The sequence below is a fragment of the Vulpes vulpes genome, chromosome 9, assembly GCF_048418805.1.
Source record: "Vulpes vulpes isolate BD-2025 chromosome 9, VulVul3, whole genome shotgun sequence".
Taxonomy (NCBI): domain Eukaryota; kingdom Metazoa; phylum Chordata; class Mammalia; order Carnivora; family Canidae; genus Vulpes; species Vulpes vulpes.
The window spans coordinates 46,223,636-46,251,299 of NC_132788.1; the positions used below are offsets into that span (position 1 = coordinate 46,223,636).

The 27,664-nt window shown below is 36.8% G+C and overlaps 1 long non-coding RNA gene and 1 pseudogene across 1 annotated transcript in view; both read left to right on the forward strand.

Moving 5' to 3' along the window:
• Window positions 1-27,664, forward strand: part of LOC140593886 (uncharacterized) — a 224,617-nt gene that overhangs the window by 25,000 nt on the left and 171,953 nt on the right. The gene's annotated exons all lie outside the window — the stretch shown is intronic.
• On the forward strand, window positions 925-9,281 carry LOC112918538 (fasciculation and elongation protein zeta-1 pseudogene; annotated as a pseudogene).

Consider the following 27,664-nt stretch of genomic DNA (forward strand, 5'->3'; position numbering starts at 1 on the left):
TATGAGCAGGAAGTCTCTTTGACATTCAAATGATACCAAAATGCATTACCTTTGTTCTTTGGGAAATTAGGACTCTTTTATTCTATAATGCATAGAAGTTTTACTTAGGTTTAATATTACATGCGACTTACTAGAATTCAATGGAGTTAAGTGACTGGTGTTCCTTAAATTGTTCAGCTTGTAAGTGCAGTAAATTGGAGGGCACAATTAAATTTCCTTCCCAATTAGAAATAATTTTTTTCTTTCATACTTCAATACATTGCCTTTTAATGTTTTACTAATAACTATTGATTGTAGCATTTTTCCTTTGATCTTAACTTATGAGGTGGTAGTGGGAAGAGAGGATTTAGAATTCCACTGTGATTCATGTTTACACAAAAAGGATGTAGCTTAACGTACTATCCAATTTCTTCTTGAAACTCTTGTTACCTTATGCATCCTGTCACTCTTAAGCATGTTCTGATTCATTTTGTAGGAAGAGAACAGAGTCAGCATTACTTGTCCGTTAGGGAAAACAAAACAAAAAGAAAAAATGTCTTAAAAATACTGGACAAGGGGCATCTGGGTGGCTCAGTCAGTTAGACTCCTGATTTTGGCTCAGGTTATGAGCTCAATAAGGATTTTGAAATTGAGCCCAAGTGTCGGCTCTGTGCTGAGCGTGGAACCTGCCTAAGACTCTCCTTTTCCCCTTTTTCTCACTCTCTCAAAAAGATAAAATAATAAAATAATAAAATAAAATAATAAAATAAAATAAAATAAAATAAATACTGGGTAAAACTTAAAATCCATTGCCTTTGTCTACACAGTTATACCAGAATGTGCTAGCAGGTAAAGATATGTTGGAGCTGAAGCACACTTTCATAACATGAATGACATAAGCATGAATGGCATGAGCAGCTGCACCCAGATGATACACTGAGGGACATGTATAGCACCTGGACCACAGAACTGGCTTCATCTTTCTTGTATGTGGAGTTCTGGTGTAAGAGGTATTTTGTGCCCATGTGTGCATGTGGGCATAGGTGGGTTGGCGTAATAATGTGAGAAGGGAGAGGCATGCAGGGCAAGGAAGTCAGAAGGCTTTATGCACATTGTCCCAAAGGCATAGAAAGCTCAAGTGGTCATTGAAACAGCATCTGGAAGATGCAATCAAAGAGATAAACATGGTAACATGTAACACAGATGGCAGGTGAAAGTCCATGAACACCTAGAATTTACTTAGGGACTGAGAAGATTCTAGGAGTGGATTGCATTATGGGATGATTTTCCTGGCCTAAAGTACTATTCATCTAAAAGAATGGGTGCTGTATGGGTTGAATTGTGTCCCTTAAAAGGATTTTGAAGTCTCAACCCCCAGTAGCTGTTCATGTGACCTTCTTCGGAAATAAGATCTGTTAGGAGTCAGACTATTTTACCCCACCCCTCCAATTCATGTGTTGAAGCCGTAATCCCTGGTACATCAGAATGTAATCACATTTGGAAATAAGGCCATTGCAGGTGTAATTAGTTAGGATGAGGTTATTAGGGTAGAACCTAATCCAGCATGACTTGTGTCCTTATGAGAAGGGGAAATTTGAATACAAAAACAAATAGGCACACAGAAAAAATGCCATGTGAAGATGAAGGTTGATAGTGGGGTGATGTAAGAACATGGATTTGGAATACATATGAGAGGATAATCAGATAACTTAGAAAATGAGTTGTGATCATGTTTAGCCCTACGTGTTATCTACAATTAATCTTAACTTAAATTATATTTTAGATTAACTTTGCCACTTCAAAAATTCTAAGTGGCTACCTGAGAGCAGTAAGATATGTTCCTCTAATGTGTTCCTGAGGGTGGTGTCTCTATTCGTTATTTCTCAAGCCACTAGCCTGTTAATATTTATGAGGATGACTGTGGGGTACCTGGCCCTCCTTGTAAGTCTCTGCTCCCTGCCTAGTAGAGCCAGCCCCAGGAGAAGGTGACTACTTTTCTCTATTCTTGGTTATAGGACAATGCCTACTGTACATATTCATCCAGAAGATCATTAAGGAAGAGAAACAACCCATGGGCTTCACCAAGGTTTCTATTATCTGACCTAGTTTAAAGTTATTTCTCCTTTCCTCCCATCCCTTCCCCACACAGTCTAAGGATGTTTGCAAATTCCATAAAGGAGTACATTAGTAGTTAGGATCTCACATTTTCGAAGCCATAGCTCAAGATAAAGCCTAGCCACAAAAAAACAGGATCGTATTTTATATTATGCCCCCCCAACAAGAGTTGCAAACTGAAATGCCTTTGGGGCCGTGAAGGTAACTTAGAAAAATAAAGTAATTGGAAGTTTGTATGTTAAATATGTTGGCATATTCTTCACTTCCTTGGGGAAATATGTTCCATTCCATTTTTTAAATCATATTTTATTTTTAAACTCTTTATTGAAGCCCAGCTTACATTCAGAAAAACTGTAAGTTTCAACTTCATGAATTTTCGCAAAGTAAAAGCACCCATGAAACAGCATGAGGTAGAGAAGCAGAACATCACTAGCATGCTATAGAGGCTCCCCTGGGGATTCCTTGTGGCCATTACCTTTCCCAGAGGTAACCGTTGTACTGACTTTCAGCATGTAGATCAATTTGTTGTTCCTGTTTTTTGCGTCTTATACAAGTAGAATCATGCAGTGTATAGTATTTCGTTACCTTGTCTTCTCAACATTATGATAAATATTTGTGATTTCTTCATTCTCATCACTGAACAGTATGCCGTTGTGTGAATATACTACAATTTACTTAACTCTTTTAAATAGGGATTTGGGTACTTTTCAGTTGTTGCTAAGACAAAAAGTGCTGCTCTGGCGCCCAATACCCTGCTCTCTACTTATCTCTTCCATTTGGCCCTTCCTGAGTTGTATCCTTTATAATAAGGATGAATAAAGTAAACCTAAGTACACTATTTTTCTAAATTCTGTGAGCTATTCTAGTAAATTACTGAAACTGACAAGGGGATCCTAGGAACACCTGATTTATAGCTAGTCAGAAGTGTGGATGGCACTGGATTTGTGACTGGTGTCTGAGTGGGGGCAGTTTTGTGAGATTGAGTCCTTAACCTGTGGTGTCTGTACTAACTCTGGGTAGAGAGTGTCAGAATTGAAATGAATTGTTGGGTACCCACTTGGTATCTGGAGAATCAGAGAATTGGTTGGGGTGTCAGAGAAAACACCCCAGAGCATAAAATTATGATTTTCTCTTGTCCTTTAAATATTTGTCAAATCTGAGATTATATCATCTTTGTGTATTTCTGATTTTGACAGTTTATGTTCTTTTCATTTTTTTTCCTAATCCATCTTCCTGAAGGTCTATTCATTTTACTAATGTTTAAAAAGGGGCGCCTGAGTGGCTTACTTGGTTAAGTGGCCAACTTTTAATTTTGACTCAGGTCATGATCTCAGAGTCAGGGGATGGAGCTTTGCAGCAGCTACACAGTCAGTGTGGAGTCTGCTTGAGATTCTTTTCCTCTTCTTCTGCCTCTCCCCCCTGTTTGTGCATGTGCATAGTCATTCCCTTTCTCAATACATATATAAATAAAAATCTTTTTAAAAAACCCTTTGGTTGTGTTGATTTTCTTTATTGAATAGTTGTGTTTTATTTTATTAATTTCTGTTTCAAATTTATTGTTTTCTTCCTACTTAATATTCTTTTAGGAAGGGAAATTTGTTGAGTTTTTGTTTAAATTCATAAGTTAGATACACATATTTGATATGTGCAGTATTTTACATGAGTTAGATACCTGCATTTGATATGTGCAGTATTTTACATATGAGAAATATGCCAAATGTGTTCACCATTTTGTTCTCATAGCCATCATTTTACTATATCATCTTCTTTATGAGTAATAAAATATTTTTATTTTAATTTTAATTACCTTGTCTGTTATACCTTCTGTTATTTAATACTTACAATTGACCTACTGCAGTCAAACAAAAAATATTACTTTTATCAATTGTCTGATTATGCTGGACACTTAGAATACTTTAAGTCCATTTATTCTCATTCTGCCTTTCCCCCAAACTGTTATCATCTATTTTAGTGTATTTTAAACTATGCAGCAGATTATTATTATTGTTTTGTATAGTCACGCTCCATTTATATTTGTCCACATATTTATCACTTATGCCACCTTGTATTCCTTCTTGCATTTTGTTCAAGACTGTTTTCCTTTTGCCCAAGGAATTTCCTTTAGTAATTATTTTAGGAAAGTCAATTGGTGATAAATTTCCTTAGTTTTTGTTTGGCTAAAAACATCTCAAATTTACTTTCATTTCTGAAGGATATTTTAATGGACTATATAATTCTAGTTTGGCACTATAAAGATATCCTTTTATTGCCTTCTGGCTCCCACCTTCTCTGTTAAAAGATCAGCCCAGGCTTACTATTTCTCCTGTGAAGATAATGTGCCGGTTTTCTTTAGCTATCTTTAGGATTTTTCTGTCTTTGGTGTTTAGTAGTTTTACTATAGTGTGCCTAAGTGTGAATTTAATATTGATGTTTAAAGCACTTCTTGATTATGTAAGTTGATGTCCATCAGTTTTGAATATTCTAGGTCATATCTTTTCAATATTACTTCTGCCACATTCTCTGTTATCATTTTAGGACACTGATTGTATGTATCACAGAACTTATTAAAATCTATATATTTCTTATATTTTTTTCTGATTTTTCCATATTTTTTCATGCTTTCATCTGCATATTTTCTATCTTTCTGTTCAGTAAAATCATCTTTTCAACTGGGCCCAATCTATTGATGAAATTATCTACTGAATTATTAATTTTAGTTACTGTATGTTAAATTATAGAATTTCTATTTGATTTTTAAAATATATTCTTTTTTTTTTTTAATTTTTTATTTATTTACTTATGATAGTCATAGAGAGAGAGATAGAGAGGCAGAGACATAGGCAGAGGGAGAAGCAGGCTCCATGCACCGGGAGCCCGACGTGGGATTCGATCCTGGGTCTCCAGGATCGCGCCCTGGGCCAAAGGCAGGCGCTAAACCGCTGCGCCACCCAGGGATCCCTGATTTTTAAAATATATTCTACTTTTCTTCTAAAAATCTCTTATCATCATTTTTTGACATTTAATCACTGCTATTTTAAAGTCTGTATCTGCTAACTCTAATGTCTGGATCACCCCTCAGTCTATTTCTATATTCTATTTTCTTTTTGTCTTGACAATGTTTCTTGGTATACGTGGTAATTTTTAATTGAATGCTAGACATCATGTATGATTATAATAATATCTTTGTGAGGAAATTAATTTTAGATTATTTTAAGTAGTGAGAGTAGGGGCAGGCCAGCTTAATCCAGTCAGGATAGAACACATTCCAGCCTGGACTGCAGTATTTTAAAGACCTTAACTATTTGCAGTCTATTCTAGGGTTACCCTTCAGGGGTTGCATCTGAGAGCCAGGCTATTCACTGGGACTTCATCTCCTTGATGAGCCCTGAAATTCAATTTTTGTCTCTCTAACAAAATGAAATTGAGGATTGCTCTTCCTAGTTTCTCAGTCCTTTAGCTGACATTTTGTTCTGATCTCTTATCTTCTAGTCTTGCTCTGCTCATGAATCAGCAAATACTTCAAAGGGAAAAGAAGAACACATTTTTGGTTTTACTGTTATGCCTTTCTCTCCTTTCTGGAATTTTTGATGCTCAAGTTCTGGCTTCTTGGTCTCATGCTTTCAACTGGACTTTTAAAATGTTATGTATAGTCTTTTTAGTTATACTTGGGAGGTATGTGCTGAAATCTAGTATTTGCATGGCCAGAAATTATATTCTAAAGTCTTTTTATATGATGTTAGCCACATTGATAGTATCTATTGGCATTTTATGCTTTTCTGCCTTCAACTTGTTTGCTGATATAATTTATATGTGATGTAGCAAATTTATTTCATATGTGGTACTGTATATGAAACTTACCTCATAATATATTTAAAATCATTAGTAGATATTATTATGTGGATTTCCATAAACTTTTGTTGTTCCACAATTATTCACTATTAAGAATATATCTTATCTAGTACATCTTTCCTTAAGATGATCACAAAACCTATATTCCTCTGTTTATTTTTGAAAAAATCTAGAAAGTACTATAAACCAAGATATATTCAAAACCTGTACATTTATATAAATGTTTAGTGACAAACTTCTCTCAACTTGTAATTAATCAACTTGTCATCAGCTTAATACATGTTTCTTTAGAAAATTTGCTTTCCTTTAATAATATTTTCTGATAAGATATGCATTTTGGTTTGATATGATATCATTTTCTGGATATTATTTGGACCATTCTTACTCTTTTAAGAAGAATGACTACCTCTTCTGTGGTGTCTTTTAAATTTTTAATATTTGGGGGGAAACATCCAATGAAGCATCTAAACATTTTTCATTATATTTAACGGAATTTTGTCATGTATTAGGTTCAAAAATTTAAGTTTCTTTTACCTTCAACATGTTACAAATATTTCATTTAAGTTTTGGATCTTGCTAATAGTAATTCTTCATATAATAATCAGCTATTTTAATATATATCTTGCACTTAGGGAGAGTTTCAACATTAATGACAATGAGCATGAATCCACATTTCAAATAATCTTGATAATTATTTCAACCTTTTGCTGATTTATTGTGATGTCTGAGTAGATTTATAATTTTATACAATAATGAATTTATAAATAATACAGGAACAGAATTTAGAATTTAGTAAAAAATTAGGAACAGAATTTAGAAGCACTTCTTGTTTTTTTTCAGGGTACATTCTATTGATTCAAGGACTTTGCCTTCCCCACTTCACAGGTGGATTAAAATTTAAAATTTTTTCTTCACATGAGCTGTATACTTGTTGTCAGTTGGTACAGTGACCAGATTGAAGTGGAGTGAAAATTATTCCAAATTCTGTGGAGAAAATGTTGGGAAATCTGGTGACCACCTCTAGCAGTTGACCTGTTTCAATGATATGAAACCTTGATTACTAAAGTATAAAAAGGCAGAGCTCTTTCTGTACTTCTCACCCTTGCTTTGATGACTGGAATGAGCCATATAAAACATGCTTGGAGCTTATTACATAACAGTCATTAGAGGATTTCATGATTTTGATTGCCAACTTCAATATTGTGGTGGTGTCTGTGATTTTAGCAAAGAAAAAATGTATGCAGACTATTTGTGTTTATTTATTTGTGTTTAAAATTGACATTTTAAAGTTTAAGTTTTCAGTTTTTCATTTATGGACAAGCATAAGCACTGCCTCAAATTTTGCAGGTTTCTCAAGTATATTTAACTGGACTCTCTAAAATGGATACTGTTGATGGAGTTGTTATATGAATTATCAAGCTTATCTGATAATAGGTGCCATTACAAATTTTTAATTACAAGCTTTTATAGTATGAATTATTTTTAGTCTTATTTTACAAATGAGGAAATTGAAGCCTATATTGTTGCATAACAAAATATTATACACTTACTGGCTTAAAACATCATCTACATTTAATAACTCATATTTACAGGAGTCTGAGCATGGCTTAGCTGGGTCATAGTCTCAGGATCTCACAAGGCTGTAATCAAGGCATTGGCTGGATCTGAAGTCCTGTCTAAAGGTCAGGCATCCTCTTCCATGTTCACCTGTTTGTTGTAGAACTAGTTTTCTTACAGCTATAGAACTCATAGTGTCTTGCTTCTTCTTTGAGGCTTGCAGGAGGTTGTCTTGATTAACTTAAAGTCAAATGATTAGCAACTTTGATTACATCTGCAACATTTCTTGACTGTTGCCACATCCTACTGATTAGAAGCAAATCCATGGGTTCTGTTGGTTAGTAGCAAGCATTCAAAGGGAGAAAATTATATAAGAGTATGACTTACTGGTGATCACTCTAGAGGGTACCTTCTACAAAACCTAAAGAAAGGGAGGGGGCAGGGTGGAGGAGGGGAGTGGAGCCGGGAGCTGGCGGAGCTGCGCGGGGAGCGCTCGCTGGCTCGCAGCTGCCACCACTACCGCGGCTCCCCACCGCGATGGATGGGGGGTGTCCTGCTGAGCCCCGCAACCCGCCTCCCTACACCAGGACCCGCACAGGTAAACGAATCCTGAAAGTGGCAGGTGTCCCATTGCTGTGCAAGAATGGAGGGCCCACTGCTTCGAGTCCGTGGAGGACCTCGTGAATGCATTTGATGAGAAGCTCAATGTCTGCTTTCGGAACTACAATGCCAAGACGGAGACCCGAGCTCCCGTGAAGAAGCAGTTCCAGATCCAAGAGGAGGAGGAGACCCTGCAGGATGAGGAGGCTTGGGAGGCTCTGACAGACCATTACATCCCTTCACTCTCAGAAGACTGGAGGGACCCAAACATGGAGGCTCTGAATGGCAACAGCTCTGACACTGAGATCCACGAGAAAGAAGAGGAAGAGCTCGATGAGAAGAGTGAACATGGTTCTGGCATCAATGAGGAGCCTCTGCTCACAGCAGATCAGGTGATTGAGGAGACTGAAGAAATGATGCAGAACTCCCCAGACCCTGACGAAGAAGAGGAGGTTCTGGAAGAGGAGGAGAAGGCAGAGACCTCCTCCCAGGCAGCCTCGGTCCTCCTGCAGGAGATGCGGGTCTTGACCCAGACCTTCAACAACGACTGGTCCTACAAAGGCCTGAGGCACACGTCGGGGTCGGAGCTGGCCGAGCTGCTGGACCAGGTGGAGGGCGCCCCCGGGGCTTCTCGGAGGAGCTGGTGCAGCAGCCGGCCCGCCGGCACGAGCTGGAGACGAGAAGGAAGAGACCTCCTTCATCACGGTGCTCACCGAGGTTCAGAACAAGCAGAAGGAGCAGCGAGAACTGGCGAAGAAGGGCGGAAGGAGAGGCCTGCGCCTGCAGAGCAGCGGACAGGGAAGGGAAGCCGGACGCCCCCCAAGCGCTCCGGCTGGAAGCATCCCCACCGGTCTGCAGAGCGGCAGCGTCCAGACCTTCGGCTCCTCGGGAACCGACATTCAGCATCTGAACACGCCCAGCCCTGACGAGAAGAAAGCCTTGCCCCGGCCGTGGAAGATCTCCAGATGCTGGCAAACCTTCTCTTTGCCACGAAGGAGGGTAACGAGAAGGTGCCCACTTTGCTAACGGACTACACTTTAGAAGTGCTCTGTCCCACCCACCCTGCCCTCGCGGCAGCCTTGCTGCGGGGGTCACGGAGCAAGAGGCACCTATCACAGGGACTGCATGACACCACGTGCCCCCCACGTGTGTTTCAACGTGTATACCTTGACCTGGATTAAGCATGAGCAAGCGCGCGGGCTCCTTTGCTGTTGGCGTCTAGTCCTAGGGATCCTCGGATGCGGGGCGGAGGGCAGGGCCGGTGGCGGCCTCTCCGCGGTCCGAGGGAGGCGGGCGCGCTCACCGCGTTACGCAGTCTGGCTCCAGCCCTTGAACACAGCTTACACTCACTCTAAGACTAATTTTGAAATAAACCGTCATTTAATTAATTTAAAAAAAAAAAGCCTAAAGAAAGTTAATTAACCTGTGCATATCTAGTCAGTGATGGGGGAAGAATTTAATCCAAGATATTTGCTTCTAGGCCCCACTCTGATGGCTCCCTTTTCTGAGATCTGTCATGTTATTATCAGTAGAGTATTTTTTAGTAATTACTCTGATTCTTTTGTGTTTTGATCTTGTCATTCCAACTATAATGTCTGTTTCCTGATGACATAGATCATGTTTTAAATTCTGTTTAAGTGCTCTGTATACATCACTGGCTATACTAAAAGTAGTATTTTTCTTAATCTGGGAAATTTTAGTTTTTTTACATTTCTTAAAAAAATGCCATTCTTAGTCAATTAAATAGAACTACCTTCAGAAAGTTATACGTAGTCAACCTTCTGGAATAAAAGTATATAATACATCATCTAACAGAACTACTGGAAAAATTGCTTTATAATTTCAAACCCATACAGATATTTATTCTAATAAGAATCTAACAAATCAAGGATAATAATAGCTACTCTTTAGTAAGTGCCTCCTATGTGATAAGAAATAGCCTAGGTACTTTACACAAGTTATCTTTAATACTCACAATAACTCAAAAGGTAAATATTGATTAATATCTTACATATGAATAATTAGATTCAGAGAGGTTAAATAAATTTTCCGGATAGCACAGCTTATCAATTCATAGTCATTGGCTTTAAGTCATATAATTGCTTCATTAGCATATGTTGTAAACATTCCCAGTAATAATATCAGATTCAATTGACTACTTCTTTATTGAGAAAGTACTATGCTTGATGCCATTAGAGATTCTGAAATGAGAATGAAGCTCCTGGTTCAGCCTAGTAGTAGTATTCCGTGCTTATGTTTGGAGAGCATTTTGCCCAGCAAGCCATCAACAGGCTTGAACACATGTAATGTACAATCCTCATTAAAATACAGAAATGAGCTCCCAAGGAGCATAATGGAATGGCATATGCCTCGAGGATGCTTTTTTTAAAATTGAAAAATGAGTTGGCAGAAGTTATTTTTAAATCTTTTTCTAAAATTGGTCTTGAAGACAATTGATTATAGTAGTCATTGCAAAGTAAGGGTAAAGAAGTGGTATTGTGTGTGGAACGAACATGAATTTTGAAATCTGAAGTATTAGAGGTCAAATTTATTTTGCTGTGTCTTAGGTCTAAATCTCATGTTTTTATCAGTAAATGGTGTAATGCCCATCTCACCAGGACTGATTAAATAAATGGAAATAAAGCATATTGTACACATACAATATTGGTGCTAAGTAGATATTCCACTCCCTTCCCTGATTATTTCTTCATATCACCCTTCTCAACTACCAAGGATTTGAGAAATGAGTGTCATAGTCATGGTTGAAGGGGAGGTTATGGTCCTTGTTTCCAGCCCCCAATAAAAATGCAAGAATGACCTAGCATTCTTGACTGAGCTACTCCTTTAAACTCACCAAGGATGAGATTTCACTGCACCTCAAGGCATCTTCCAATTCTAATTCTTAGACATTATTTTTTTCTACCAGAATATAATTTCTATGAGAGTATTTTTATACATTCCAGCCCTTGGCCTTACATGTGTTTTAAGCTGTCACATAGGAAAATTTCTCTTAAATATGATAGACACTCCAATATTTAAAGTCTTGTAAAAAATTATTTTAATTAAACTATGTCTCAACTGTATAGAATAAACATATGTATTTTGTCATTAAAGTACTATTTTAAATCAAAAGTAAAAAAAAATAGAAGAAACTAGAGCTATAATTCATTTGGAGATATTTATCTATAATTTGAGCTTGAGATTCACACTTCTTATATGATCATTTAGAAGTTGTCTATTATAGAATGGATAAAAGTTCTTTTTTGAACTGGAGGGATGGTCTGTGAACATTTCCTAGGTCTGAATTACCAAGATTCCTAACTGTCTACATCTTGAGATCAGATTTTGAGAAAAATGAAAGAATAAATTGGTCTTAGGAGTATATTACTCTTGAAATAAACTTGATGAATAAAAGGAAATCCTAGAAGAATTTCAATAGTTTCTCAGTGACAATAATGTGATGAAACTGTTATTCCCAGACAATGAAAAAAGCTTATGCCCTCTTCTCAGAAGTGACTAGAAAGTCCTTGATTGTAGACATATCATAAATATAGTCCTAAAATAACTGTTGGGAAAAGAGGGTCTTGTTTTCTTTGCTTATATCCTGAGAAACAAGAATGGTTGCCATTTTAAAACACTGTTTTGGGTAGCCCCAGTGGCCCAGTGGTTTAGTGCTGCCTTCAGCCTGGAGTGTGATCCTGGAGACCGGGGATTGAGTCCCAAGTCGGGCTCCCTTCATGGAGCCTACTTTTCCCTCTGCCTGTGTCTCTGCCTCTCTCTCTCTCTCTTTCTGTCTGTCATGAATAAATAAATGAAATCTTAAAAAAAAAAAACACTGTCTCTATGAAGTTGTAACTTACATGATGATGTAGCTCCAGAAGGAACCTGAAATCCAAAGATTCAAGAATTCACTGATCTGATCACAGAAAGCAAATACTCACAATAGGACTGCTCTGTTTCCAGACTTTCTGACTGTCCAGGTCCCTAACTTTTTTTATTATACTTTTTATTATTTTTTCCTTTATTCATGCTCTCTATTCATTTTTTTGCTTGAAAATTAATAAAGTTTTGATGTAACATTTTGGAATAAATTTTAAAGAAGACAAAGCATTAGGTAATACATTAAGTGTTAAAGAGAATTTTACCAATTAAAGAATCATATTGATTCCTTTTTACATTTAAAAGATATCTATTGCATAAATCTCTGAAAACCTGTGATGACAGAGACCTCAGGAATATTCTAAAAATAAATCATTTAAAGGAATTAAAACATGGCACCAAGAGAAAGGTTTGGCATTCTTAAGTCCCTTTCATCTGATTTCCAATCTAATTGGCAAAAAAATGATATAAACCTTATAAAGCATTGAAAAAAATCATTTTTAATCATCTTTTTTTCTCAAGTAAAAGATATTTTTAAGTAGACAAATTTAGAGCAAAAGTATGGAATATTTATATGTGAAATCATAATTATTAGGGAAAGTCTCATAAACATAACTAAGGAATAGGTTCATAATTCACAAAAATGAGTTTTTGTCATTTCAAGACCATAGAAGCATCCTGAGTAATGGTCATTTCATAAAATGTCTATGAGTTTTGTGTTCCAGGCACCAGAGGGCATCATAATGCTTGGGCATAGAAAGATTTGAGATTAATTAGGTTACCATGTGCAAAAATTGAGAGTAAAGCTAATTCATCCCACTCTACTTTCAGTTTAATGAAGCCCATCACTTGATATCATCTATTTTCAAAATTCAGCATTAAGTTTAATGTGTCTCTGTAAGCAAACATTGCAAACCCACTGAATGCAGCCCAGCAATTTGGTTTTGATATTCCTGGTGCTGTTTTCTGCATGCCCTTTGGAGTAGCAGGGACAGGAAATCTCCTATGGTATTCAATTTCCTTTCAAGTGTTTAACAATGGTCACTGAAAGAACTATCACTTCAGTGAGCTACTGAGACAGGTTAAGTAGAATGGTAATGAAAGAGAAGGAAAAAGTTGAAATGAAGGCTTCTGAGGAGCATCAAGGAAGACAGTGTGTGAAATCCTAAAAACTAAATCACGGAAACAGTTGCACAAGATAACATGATGGGGGACTTCTAAAAAATGTTTAATTCAGCTAAACAAGGATATTGATGGGTAATTTTTTGTATAACTAGTGTGGGCTATGAGAATAATCAGTAACTAAAAAGCAACTATGTGGCAGAGTGGAAAGAGAATATCCATATAATAAGCAAGCAGTTTCATAGAGGAGAGTATGAGAAAGAAATCTTTTATTGCCTTGACTATAAACTTAATCCTAATCCTACTTTCTCTCAACTAGTCCTTACCATGCCTGCCTCACTGATTGTGCTCAACATACTCATAATTCAGTACATTTTCAAATATTAAAATCAACTGGACAATTTAAGCATAAGAGAGTAACCAAACTTGAACATCAATGTAGTAGCTTAAAATATATTCTTTGATTAATATGGATTGTCCTCAAAAATCAAGTTTTGTGGTTAAATAACTTTATGATACTAGACTACACACACAAAAATTGCCCTTCCCATCTCCCAGTGACGTTTCAGTGATGTTAGCAGGTTTGCACACACTGTTACTCCTCCAGGGCAATAGAGTAGATGGCATTTCCTGAATGTCTTCTATTACTATTACTATCCCCAATTTTTAAAGAGTTTACTAGGGACCGTAATCTACAAAATTTTAGTTCCTGATGAGTTTTTCAAAAAATAAATAAGTTGTAACATTTTTCAAACAGAAAAAATAACAAAGCTTAGTAGCAGTATCATTCATCAAGAATTTAGTGTTTCTCCCCTTTTCATTGATCTGTTTTCCCTTCAACTCATTGGACACATGCCAACTTCTCTTCCAATTTCTGCTTCTGTAGGGAAAAAACCCTCTACTCTGCCTCATTTTGGAAAGACATTCAAAGAAGAAACAAGGAAAGTAAGTTAAGCTTTCTTTCCTTGAACTGAGATTAATTAAAAAATATATCAGGAATATCAAAACATTAAAAATCAGAACATTAGTGGTTGGATTTCTAGGAAGAATGAGCTAACAACCCAAGTATTAGTTCAACCTCAGAAATAGTGAGTACATGGTAATGATTTCTGGGCTCAACTGGTTTAAGACATTGCCTGATGGCAGCTTGCGAATACAGATGAACACAGCAAATTATGCACTGTCTCAGGATTGCTGAAGCCAAAACGAATAAATTTTCCTAAACTCTGCTGAACCAGCATATTAGAAATACACTTCACAGAAAACATTCTAGCTTAGAAATAAAATATATCACACCAAAAATTATTTCAGATGCCCAAACCTTAAATGAATGATTGTATAAAGTTAAGGGATTTTGATTCTTAAAAGAGCTTCTGCATGAAGAACATGTAAAAGTAGAGTGTGGACAGGGAATAAACTGACATCCTCAGAGGCAGTTCCACTCCTAGCTGTGTGACCTTGGGCAAAGCAGCACAAGATGGCTATTGACTCTGTGTCCTTGCTTATAAAGCTGGAAAATAACTCCTATTTAACTAACCATGGATGTGTCCTGACAATCAGAAAATTTATAACATGGTAATAAAATTCTATATACATGTTCGTTACTAACAGAAAGTAAGCTTTTGCTTTCTCTTTCTTCCTCTTTATATGTGTCTATATGTATGTGAGGATCTATGCAGGTCTGTCATGTATCTCCATCTGTGTATCTATATATCTATGTATCTATCTATATATATATATCTTCTCTCCCTCCCTTCTGCTCATCTTTCTTCCTTCCTTTCTTTCTTTTTATAAAGTTATTCTTTATTGTTATGCTTTTATATACAAACAAGTGTATCAGTAACTCTTTCTTGGTTTTGGAAGATGGCTAGAAATGTGTAAGTCATTTCATTTATCCTTTTAATATTATGCAGCTTCCCAAGATTTAGTTTAAAAATTATTATGTAAAGCTAAAGAAAATAATTTATATGCATCAACTTTCTCCCAGAGCCCCATTGGATAATCTAGCTTACATTTCTTCTTTATGTCAAGCCAGGGAGGAGAAAAGTGTAATCAGATTAGTTAGGGCTTATATTTTATACTGTTACCTAATTTTATAATAGAACAGTTACAGTTGTGGCAGAAGACAAAACATGGAAAGAAGTAATTTAGAATGTGGAGAAGCATGGTTGGCATGCATTTGGCCCTGCTTGGTACTGCTTGCAATGACTGACTATTACGACCAATATATATAGCATATGAAATAATCAGAAAGAACAAAGCCCACTTCTGCTGCTCTGAAGGAACAATAGTGTGAGGCCAGGAAGATCTGAGCTAGCTTGTTCAAACGTGTCACACTGTGGTTGCTTGACTTTACCACAACGAGCTCAAGCTCACTACATTTATCAGGCAGAGCTCTGTGAAGTTAATTGTGAAGTTCTCCCACAAAGAAGGAAGGGCTCACCTCAAGACCTGGGAGACCCTCCATGGTTACTGGTATTCCCGGCTGACTGAGTAGTGACTGGCCGGCCTTCCTCTCTTCCTTCTACGGGGATTTTCTGAACATTTACTAGTGCATCACATACTCTTGTAGGTATTAGGGATATGATGATGAACCGGACAATTACTGTCCCATCTTCATAGACCTTATATTCTACTAATGATGAGAGTGAAAAAAAATGGCACACTAATAAAATTATACAACTTGTTATAAATGTTAAGAAGGAAACTAATGGGGATGGTGCAAAAAAAATAGAAAGTTGTGGTTCCATGGTCTGAGGAGGTGAGACTGAAATTAAGACAGAAACATAGATCTTATATTAAGATGTAAACCTAGGTCTTGGATTATATGCCAGGTTATGAATAGGTTTTTGCTAGAATAGGGTGGTGGTAGTGATGACTGAACATTGCAAGTAAAAGAAATAGATGTGCAAAGACCCTGAGAAGGGAAGGAATGGACTTTTTGAAGTAGGAGAAGCAAGGAGAAAGAGATTTCTGGAAATATTTGCACCTAATTCCTGCTATCATGATAAAGTAGGGCTTTTGAAACTGGTATAGATGTTTTTAATATTTTTTCAATTAACCCAGTATATACAGAGCAAACTGGATAGATATTGGTCTTGAAAATTGATGTTTCCTTGAACATGCTTTGGAAACGTACTGTATGCAATAGCAGAGTGATGACAACAACAACAACAACAAAACAAGCAAGGCATTTTTGAGAAACATGAATTGATTCTGTCTGCTACAGAGGGGAGTTTGGGTAAATGTCTGGTTTCAGGTCAAGTTTGATGTGCACTCTGAGCAAATAGCAAAAGGCTCCAGATTTGTTTTGGTTTGTTTTTTATTCTACCGTATGAGTTTAGTATTGCTATTTTTATTTTTTCAGCTTTATTGAAATATTATTGACATGTAACATATGTAAGTTTGGAGTACACAATGTAATGATTTGATATAGGTATATATTGCAAAATGATTACCACAATAAGAATAATTAACACCTCCATTTCCTCACATGATTACCTTTGTGTGTGTATGTGGTGATAACATTTAAGATCTATCCTTTTAACAACTTTCAATTATACAATATTGTTAATTATTGTCCCATGTTGCATATCAGTTCCCCAGAACTTATTTATCTTATATTTTGGAGTTCATACACTTTGACCAACATCTCCCCATCCCCCTCCTCTTCCCAGCCCCTGGTATCCATCATTTTACTCCATTTCTATGAGTTCAACTTTTTTTAAGAATCCACTAGATATAACTGCGAACATCTAGTTTTTGTTTTTCTCTGACTTATTTTACTTAGTATAATGCCCTTAAAGTCCATCCATGTTATCACAAAAGGCAAGATTTCCTTCTTTCTTATGGCTAAATAATATTCTATTATATATATGTAATATATAATATATATAATTTCCCCATATATATTTCATATTTTATTTATGCATTAATTTGTTGATGGATGCTTAGGTTGTTTTCATAACTTGGCTATTGTGAATAATGCTGGAATAAGCATGGGGGGTTGCAGATCTGAATAAATGTGTTTTTCATCCACTAAATGTTGTGACTAGCAACTTAACTTTGCTTATAGAGCTGGATGTTGAGAACTGCCTCTGCATCCTGGTTGCCCCTCCCCTTACCTGGCACCTTCCATCACCTCTCCATGATCTGGGACATGCCTGATATTGCAGAGGACCTCCAGGACCTTTCAGGCACCCATTATGATTAGTGCTTATTTGTTATTGATTATTAAATACTTTGAATATGTTTCTATTAGTTCCATAGAACTATTACAGAAAAAAAAATCTGTGTTCAAATAAGTTGGAGACATAAGAGAGAAATATGTGTCAGTGTCTACAAACATGCTCAGGAGCCTCTCTCCTCCCATGTAGCAGCTAATGGGCCTAGATATCCACAGAATCGACTGGAAAAACTCCTGATCTACCTCAATGGCAGCCCATTCTGCCCCACTCCTGCCTCCCTTGTATTTGGCTTCACACCTTAAACACGAAAGTTTAAGGCTCTGCCTTAAATTTTCCAGTGATAATATGCTTTTAGGTCCAAGTTTAAAGGACTGGATGTGGGGCTTTTCATGATTTGATACATGCCCCTCTCTCTTGGCTACATCATTATTCACTTTTTGTGGCAGTTCACAAATATCTAGCCAATCCCTATAAAGTACAGGATACCCAGTTAAATTTGAATTTCAGTTAAATAACAAATAATGTTTTAGTGTAAATATGTTCCAAATATTGATTGGGATGTATTTATACCAAAGTATTATTATTTTCTTTGTACCTAAAATTCAAATTTAACTGGGCATCCTGCATTTGTATTTGCTAAATCTGACCACACTGTCTATCACACGTGGTCTCAAGGACCTCTGCATTTTTTCCTGCTGTCATTTCTTCCATGAACAGCTTCTTCTCCCACTTCTTCCTACTTCATTTCCACACTTCATTTAGACTCTTTTCATTTCTTCTGAAAAGCTGCCATCACCTCTTATTTTAATTTATATTTTTTTTTCTGTAGTAGCCAGGGCTTATGTCCAATAAGTACTCTAATAGAGTACTTATAAACATCTATTCTACTTATTTATTTGTATATTTATCTGTATCTTATTTATTTGTATATTTTTCTGTAGTAGCCAGGGCTTATGTCCAATAAGTACTCTAATAGAGTACTTATAAACATCTATTCTACTTATTTATTTGTATATTTATCTGACTCACTAAGATAGACATTCCTTGAGAATAGGATCCATGATCGTAGTCTATTTATGTTTAATAAATAAATAAATAACAGAATGCCTGGTACTTAATAGCTGCCTAATAATGCTTGTTTGTTCAGTCAAATGGTGTCATTTTACTAGCTTTTGAAAGCACATAGAGAAAAACACATGAGCAGAAGCCTAGGTTTCTGGGTTGAAGAAGAGAGTACTAGACATCAAAACAGCTAACTAGTTTCCAGATGGTCACATTCACTGGGCATTTTACAGGACTGCAGTGAGAATGCAGATTGTAGACTCAGGAATAGGGACATTCCAGGAAGGCACAGTTAGAAACATCATGGCCAGCTATCAGAGATTTAAAACATAGAGACAAGGCCAGAAACAAGACACAGTGTCTTGGAAGCCTTTTATCCTCAGTGTCCCTATGGAAGAATAAGGCAGTTTAATGAGAATTTGACAATGAAGAAAAAGATGGATTACTAGCTGACAATTAAACAAAGGCTATCCCATGAAACCTTTTCCTTTGTAAGAATTTTAGCAGGATACAGGTGTCTGGTTGACTCAGTCTGTAGAGCATGTGACTCTTAATCTCAAGGTCATAAGTTCAAGCCCCATGTGGGTCATGGAATCTACTTTAAAAAAAAAAAAAGGAAGAAGAAGGAGAAGGAGAAGAATAATTTTAACAGGAGAGACAGAATGGGACCATCTGGTCACATCTGTCTTAACAAAAGTGTTCTCATAAGCAATGGGCCACAGAACAGCCATGAATGGTAGCATAGGAGCACCATGGCAAGCCCTTATACTGGACATGCAAGGGGAGCTGAGTCTTGTCCTATGGGAGTAGCAAGTGCTTGCAGAGGCAGATAGCAACTTTCTTCATGTTGTTTTCTTCGTGAATTAATTAGAGCTAGGAGGGACAGTTATGCAAGGGGAGACTTGATGGATCTGCTAAAGAATGTAAAAGAGAAACACAGGCTGTCAAAATTTGGCAATATCTTAAGATTCCAGCTCAAACTTGGTTTAACTCATTTCTTAAGCAGAAGCTTTTCCCCACTTTTCTGTTCTTTTCTCTCTCTTTTCTTCTCATCAATATACTTCTATCCCTCAGCCCCACTCCCCGAGTGAATGGTATTTGACTCAGTAGATCTTTAATAATAAATAAGCTGCTGTCTCACGCTTTCAGAATAAATATTAAGAGCCCGAAAAATATTCATAGTTCTCACAATGCTCATTTTCTAAGGAATTAACCTAAGGAAATAAGCAGAGGCTAAATATTTCTGTTAAAAAAAAGATTTCTGTTCAATGATGCTCATTATAATATTGTAATAAATCTAAGACGTGATGAAATAGTATAAATTCATTAAAATAATGTTTTCTAGAAATAGCTAATAGCAGAGGGGATGCTTGTGATTGGGGATGTTATCATGAAAGCCAGAATAAAAGACTCCAAGTTTTAAATTGTAGAACATATATGTTAGTTATAGTATATATGTGTACATATACATATAAATATAGAGTGTAACATATATGTTACATTGGAGCATAAGATACAATACAACATTGAAGTTAGAATCATTAGGCTTGGAATCAGAAAGATTCAGGGTTACTACTTTTTAGCTGAGATCCTGGAAATTCACTGCACCTTAGGATGTCATTGTAAAATAAGGGTAATAGTACCTATCTTACAGAGTAATTTTGTGGATTTTTATGAGAAATCATCTGTCAAATGCCTACTTCAGTCCTACTACATCATAGGAATTCAGTAAGTGATGTTTATATATAAATATATAAAAATCCAAAATATTATCACCAAAATATATATACCAAAATATTAACATGAGTTGTCACCAGGTAGTGGTATGATAGGTTTTTCTATTTGTTTCTATGCTTTTTCACTTTTAAAGTTACTTATAGTGAGTATGTATTATTTTTATAATAGGATTAAACTATTATAATAAATAAATTGACATAAAGTTTGCAACAGCTATGACATTTCTTCAGTCACAAAGAATGCTTTGTTTTAGCCTTTCTTTTATCATTAGAGGCACAATAAAAAGATCTAGGGATATTGTCAAAAATATGCCAAGATCAAATATTAAATCCTGTGTGACTCAATACTTCCTGGCAGAAAATAAAAGCTCAAAACCCTCAATACTTAAGCAAAATCTTAACTCACTAAGCCAATCGGTAGGCATTATGTTTATGTTATAGCTGTAAAATTCAATTGTTACTACCTGAACAGTGAGATGGCATGATTTCCGAAAATCATACTTTGCAGCAAGGACACCAAATTAATTATGCTTGATGAAGAACTGTGTTAGTGGGAGCAGTACTTAGTAACAAAGGACAGGATAAAGCTTTCACTAGTCGCATGCCTGATTAAAAACCTTGAAAAGCTTTATAGAGCAGGCTGCATTTATTTAGGGACATTATTAGTTTGCTTGCTGATATTTCCTCCATCCTCTGTTGTTATCATAGGCTACTGGGCTTGACCGACTTGTATCTGTTCTTTTGCATTCATTTCTCTCTGAGGAATGACAGTTAATAATGAGAAAATGAGTGTGTTATCACAAGCAACACTGAGATTGAGGAGGGATTTCACAGCAGCTGCAGCAGCTTAAACCTCACCATCAAGGAATACCAACCAAACAAAGGCAATTTTGTTTGTCCAATGTGACAAAGGTTATTACTATTTTGTTTATAATGCGATATGTCAACGTCTGGTGAGATCAAATGATGGAGCTTTTCAGTTTAGAAATAAATACTTTTACAGTGTTATGGGGTTTCTGTTATCAGTTATATAAGTAGTAAAAACAAACTCTTAAAGCATTTTCTGACATGTGCCTTCCTGGAAGCTCTGAAAAAGCCTTCTTCCTGTTCCCGGCCCTCAGTCATCATGCTGGTTTTAACATCATTAACTTATGAAATCACTGCAGTATCTCTGGAGCTGTTTGCTGTGTTACTGGCCTCTCTCTATCCAAATGGCTCTTCCGAGGCTCTATTATGTTCATTACTTTAGATATACTTTATTATTCAGAAAATGTGATAATTCAAGAAAAATGAACAAGTGAAAGGTGTATTAGAAAAGAGATATATCATGGTTATTTTCAGAGAAGGAGATGATTATATGTCTGGAGAATTCATGAGAATCAGAAAAGATACAATCTAAACATTCTAATACCTAAAACATTTTTTAGAAATAATAATCAATGATAAAATATAATGAAAAGATATGATGTGCAACAGTGGCTCTTCAATGAGCCAGACAGATGTGGATTCCTTTCAAGGGGAGGAATGACACATTCCCTAAACTTGTCCCATATTTTGAGCTTTGGGCTGCTAAAACATTTTGTTTTTTGTTCAGAATTTCACAAGGTGGATTTTGAAAAAAGTTCTCAAAATCCACAAGGTGGATTTTGAACCAGTTTTTGGCTATGAAAATCATAGTGGTCAAATTCATAGGGAAAAAAACACCATAATGTCTTCCCCATTCTCTTCATCTCTCCTAAGACAAAACACATTTCCCCAAATATTAACTAGAGTGTTTGTCTCCAGCATAGATAGTCGTGCAGTCTCACCCTAAGGTATTTTTAGCTGCTTCAACCACATCATCATTTGGAAAGTAAGATGTTTTGGTTAGTGGGATTGTAGTGGTTGAATGGTGTCCCCAAAAGATATGTTCGCGTTTTATTGTCCAGAAACTGAATGTGACCTTACTTGGACACGGGGCCATTGTAGATGTGATAAATTACGGTTCTTGAGATTAGCTCATCCTGGATTATACCAGTGCACCCTAAATCCAATGACAAACATCCTTATAAGAGATACACAGAAGAGAGGAGAAGAAGAGACACTATGGCCACTGAAGGAGACAGAAATAGGAGTAAAGTGGCCACAAGCCTAAGAATGCTACTAGAAACTGGAAGAGACAAGGAACAAAACCTTTTCTAGAGCTTCTGGACAGTGTATGTCCACTCAGATGGTGTATGGCCTTGCTGATACCTTGACTTTGGACCTCTGGCCTCTAGAATTGTGGGAGAATAAATTCTGCTCTTTCAAGCCACCTCATGTATGGTCATTTATCACAGTAGCCCCAGGAAACTAAAACAAGCAGGTTCAAGAGTTAGCAGACCAGGGTTCCAATCTCAAATCTGCTATGACCTTGGGAGAGTTGATAAACTTCTCTACAGTTCTCATCTGTAAAATGGGTATGATAATAATAGTATATCCCTCATAGGGTTGTTGTGAGAAATAAATATCCATACATTATTATCATTGCAGCTACATAATTAAAAAGCCACTGAAGGGGGTTTGCTTTGTTAAGAGTTAAACTGAGGTGTGTTAAAATTTTTAAGAGATTATTTGAGAAAAAATCAACTTCAGTTGGGCAGGGCCAAACTGGAAATGGTTAGGAGTGCTCCACTGACAGGATGTAGGGGAAAGACATATAGAGAAGGTGTAGAAGCAAAAAAGAAACTATTTGAATGGCTATAGCATAAAGCCTAGTTAGTTGTTAGTAATTGGTGTCCTTAGCATTTTGATTTCATAACCTTGAGGCATTTATAGGTTTAGGTTTCAGTTTGCTGACACAGGCTGCCACAGCATTAGAGATATCTCAGCCTAATGGCCTCCTTGCTCAATTAATTTAACAGCCTGAACAAGAGAAGAGTGGTCTCTAAAGATGTATTGGAGTCACCACCTCTTACCAGGTAGAAGCCACTTTTAGCATTTAAATGTCAGCTTTGCTTCAGTTTCTACCCAACCCATTTTCAAATATCCTAAAGTCTATGTTTTACCTGATTACCCTGGACAAGGCTTTGCAGGTGCTCCTCTTGGCCTACTGCCTCAGTTTGACACACTGAATGGATTGACCTAGTTTTCGTCAGATTTCTTATAATCTAGATGCTATTTAATGGCACCAAATAGCTATTTGTCTTGGCCTCATTTTCTTCATTCATTCATAGCTTGCTCCTAGACTCTAAATTACTTTGAAGTATATTACGCATCTTTCATATCCTCTATGGAATCTTGCACATAGTAGGTCTGTGATAAACAATTGAATAGATCATGAATGACTGGTCACATAAGGGAGACTGAAGAAGCTATGGAATACTTTCTTTTTTATTTAAGATTTTATTTATTTATTCATGACAGATGCAGAGAGAGTGAGAGGCAGAGACATAGGCAGAGGGAGCAGGCTCCATGTAGGGAGCCAGACGCGGGACTCGATCCCGGATCTCCAGGATCACACCCTGGGCCGAAGGCAGTGCTAAACCGCTGGGCCACCAGGGCAGCCCTGTGGAATACTTTCTGAGACTCCTAGGAACTGCCTGTCATTTGACCTAACTTCTCTCTTATGTTAGAGCATGTGAAATTTTGCATATACTTTCCTTTTTGCTCATGATATGCTGATGTCTGCTCTTTCTGTAGTTCAGGCTTCAGAACCCAGTCTGAAGTTCATTTCCTGAGAAAATCCTTCCCTGAATGGTTAGGTCTACCTGGTAATCATATCCACAAAACCCTCTACTTCTTTAAAACATGCACCTGTAATGATCAGTTTAATATATCTTTCTCAGAAGACAATAAAGTCCATGAATTGGGACCAGGTAAGTTTATTCCCACATGCATTCCATCTCATCTCATCTCATCTTATCTCATCTCATCCAGTAGCTCATCTCCTGGTACTTATTTGTCATGCATTTAGCAAATAATTACAATTGCCAATGCCACCATGTAATAAAAATAATATTGCCCGTTTTTCTTCTTTAGCTTTGGTCTGCATTTTTTCACAGATATTTTTTTTCTATGCATGTTGGTTTGTCAGGGAGTAAAAGAGCTGACATGTATATAATGCTTTTATTAAAGATGAAGCAACTTAGGGATTTAATGTACTAAATGAAAACATCTCAGTCTTTCTTTTGGATAATTTGTAACCCTGAATAATTAATATGAATTTCTATAGCTGCAAAGACACAAGACCTTAGTTTTCTGATAAACCAATAGACAATTAAATATTTTTCCTAGAAAAATTTCGTGGGAAAAAGACATTAGGAATGAATTAAAGTTGCCAATTTTATTGGCAGAGTGATGAGGCCAATTCAAAAGAAGCAAATTAAATTTCATTTCCTTCAAATACATTGGTAGTATTTCTAATACTGTATGCTGCAGAGCACCAGTCCCTTGAGATGATCCATGAAAAAGACCTTAACGAGCAAATTAGTTTCAGAACACCACTATGTATAACTCCTTTTGAAGAGTATAATATATATTAGCATATTAAATGCTTTGTGATGTCTTAATGTTAAAGAAACCAACTTAGTTTAAACCAGTAATTCCTAACCTTGTTTAAACAAGGAGTTCTCAAACCTTTTTATCTAAACAAGTCATACCTGTTAACAGCTCTTTGAAATACACTTTAAAAGATTCTTTACCAGGGTAATGGTTGTGGACATAAAAATTTTAAATTGTAGAACAAATGTATAACAATTATTACCACACTTGAAAGGTAATGCAGAGGGCAGCCCGGGTGGCTCAGCGGTTTAGCCCTGCCTTCGGCCCAGGGCCTGATCCTGGAGACCCGGGTCCCACATCAGACTCCCTGCATGGAGCCTGCTTCTCCCTCTGCCTGTGTCTCTGCCTCTCTCTATCTCTGTGTCTCTCATGAATAAATAAATAAATCTTAAAAAATAAAAAGAAAGGTAATGCAGAGTTGGTTATGCTTCCTAACCATCATGTAGGGTCAATACCTTACCTGGATAAAACCAGCTTCAATGTGTTAGGTGCTTAATCTCTTCAAATGCAGCCAAGGACATGTAAACTGCATGGTAATTTAACTAAGTGACCATTGACTAAGTTCCCAGAATGAAGGACAGCATAATTTATCCAAAGCTTAGAAGCCTTGTCTTTCAGTCACAATTAAAAGTTTTTCTAAGTGACTTCCATGCTTAGGGCACTTAATAATCCATAGAAGGATTAATATCCGGCACTGTCAAAAAATGTTCACAGATTCCTGGAATTATTGTGAGTACTAAACCAGCAAAATTAAGAGCAAACACTTTGTAAGTTATAAAGTGCTCATCCTAGCATTCTTCCACTATATTTGGTGCAACCCTCTCAACAAAGAAGATTATCATCAATATCCTTGAAATTGCCTCTCACAATCTTGGAAGTTCTGATTATTAGAGAAAAGAGACACAGGACAAGACTCTGAAATTTTATCTTGACAAATTGGGCTGCATGGCAGTTTGTTCATAGGACCTGAAATTTCACCTGAATACTAATGTTGGCATTGTGTTGACTTTACCAAGTCAAGCTCGAACACTCAGGTTTGCGGTTCACCCACCATACAAATTTTCTTCATTACTGCCATGTCCTCACATTCTAAAAGTCTGCCTTGCAAGAAATTACACACATCTGAACACCGTTGACAAATGAGATCTGACAAGTAAACATTTTGCAGCAATGGGATTTGAAATCTGGACTTTGATTGCCTTTAACTCCTGATGATATCATATCACAGATTCTTCATGTGATGTATTAAAAGTGTCCTTCCTTTTCCAAAAGCCACGGGAATCAATAAGAAGTGAGAATTTTTAACAAGCTGTAACACCTCAAAGCTGAAATAATTAGTTCATGAGACTTGACATGCTACTCTTCTGAAGGTGAACCTTGGAAACTAGAGAAACAATCTGTTATAAGAAAGCCTGTTTCACCTGCCATTTTCCTACAGAGGCTGAGTGGCTCCAATGGAGTAACTCCCAAAAAATAATCTAGATAAGCATTCTCAGCAATCAGCACTCAGAAAGATTCCAGCATCCTCTCTGATATGCATGGGACAAAGCTCCCTCACAAGACAGGAAGACATGAATCACCATTTCTAGGGAGTTGCAACAAATCAAGTATGCCATTTATTAGAGACTCAAGCTCCCATAATGCAACTTCACAGTAGAAATGGAGGCCCAGGGTGTTCTGAAGTCACACAACCCAACAGAAAGTTTCAAATGTCTAAGTCCAAATTTTATCTATTACTAGCTAGACCTGAATGGTGGTGGTGGTAATGTTGGGAGGTTAATGTGCCTGTGCCTTAGTTTCCTTCCCTGTAAAGTAGGAAAAAATGCTCTATCCAGCCCACTTCACAAAGAAAGGACAACTGTAGGGATGCCTGGGTGGCTCAGCAGTTGAGCATCTGTCTTTGGCCCAGGGCCTGATCCTGGAGTCCCGGGATCGAGTCCCACGTCGGGCTCCCTGCTTGGAGCCTGCTTCTCCCTCTGCCTGTGTCTCTGCCTCTCTCTCTCTCTCTCTCTCTCTCTCTCTCTCTCTGTGTCCCTCATGAATATATAAATAAAATCTTAAAAAAAAAAAGAAATAACAACTGTAGAAAATACACGTGAACTTACTTTGTGAGTGTAAAAGGCTATTTTAGTTTGAATCCCCCTAGAGCCAAATTCTGAGACAAGAATTCTGGGTGTAATAGTTTATTTGGAGAATAGTCCCAGGACATAACAGTAGAGAAAAGGGAAAAGAGGCATAATGGGCATGATTCCCAATAATCATTGTGCACAACTGACTTAGTCTAACTGGGAACTCTAGGAAGCAGTGTAGGACACAAACCTCAGAGTTATCTCACCTAAGGGGTGAGGCTACTGTGTGCATACAGACCAACTCCACTCAGCCATTGAAGAAGGCTGCTCTGGGAGAGGAGGCATTAACTCTTGACACTTCAGCTGTCACATGCATGGTTGAGTGGTTTTAGAGGAAACAAGGGAAAGCCCCTAGGCAAAGAGATGTTGATTCTGACAGCTGGAAGTAGACTGATGTGTACTTGAATGGAGAGAACCAGCAGAGTATGATTTGACTCTAGATGTAGTCAATAGTCCCTATGTGTGTATATACACACATGCATATACACACGTGTGTATATATGTACACCATGAACTCCTCTTTGAGAAATTCTCATCCTTTTTCCTTCTATTCCTCGGAATTTGAACCACTATCATGAATTTGATGAAAACATTTTACCTTTACATTTTTATTAAAGTATTATCCAAAAAGTATCCATAACCAACTTATACTACTATTCTACTTGTTTTGCAACTTAATATGAATGGTATAAATGGTATATATCATTCTACAAATTATAATTTTCATTTCATGTTACTATTATAGTCTATTCATATTGAAACATTTATTTTCAATTTTCTATAGCAAGAGTTAGCAAACATTTTTTGTCAAGAGCCAGATACCCAGGGCGGGGCAAGATGGCGGAAGAGTAGGGTCCCCAAGTCACCTGTCCCCGACTTACCTAGATAACTTTCAAATCATCCTGAAAACCTACAAATTTGGCCTGAG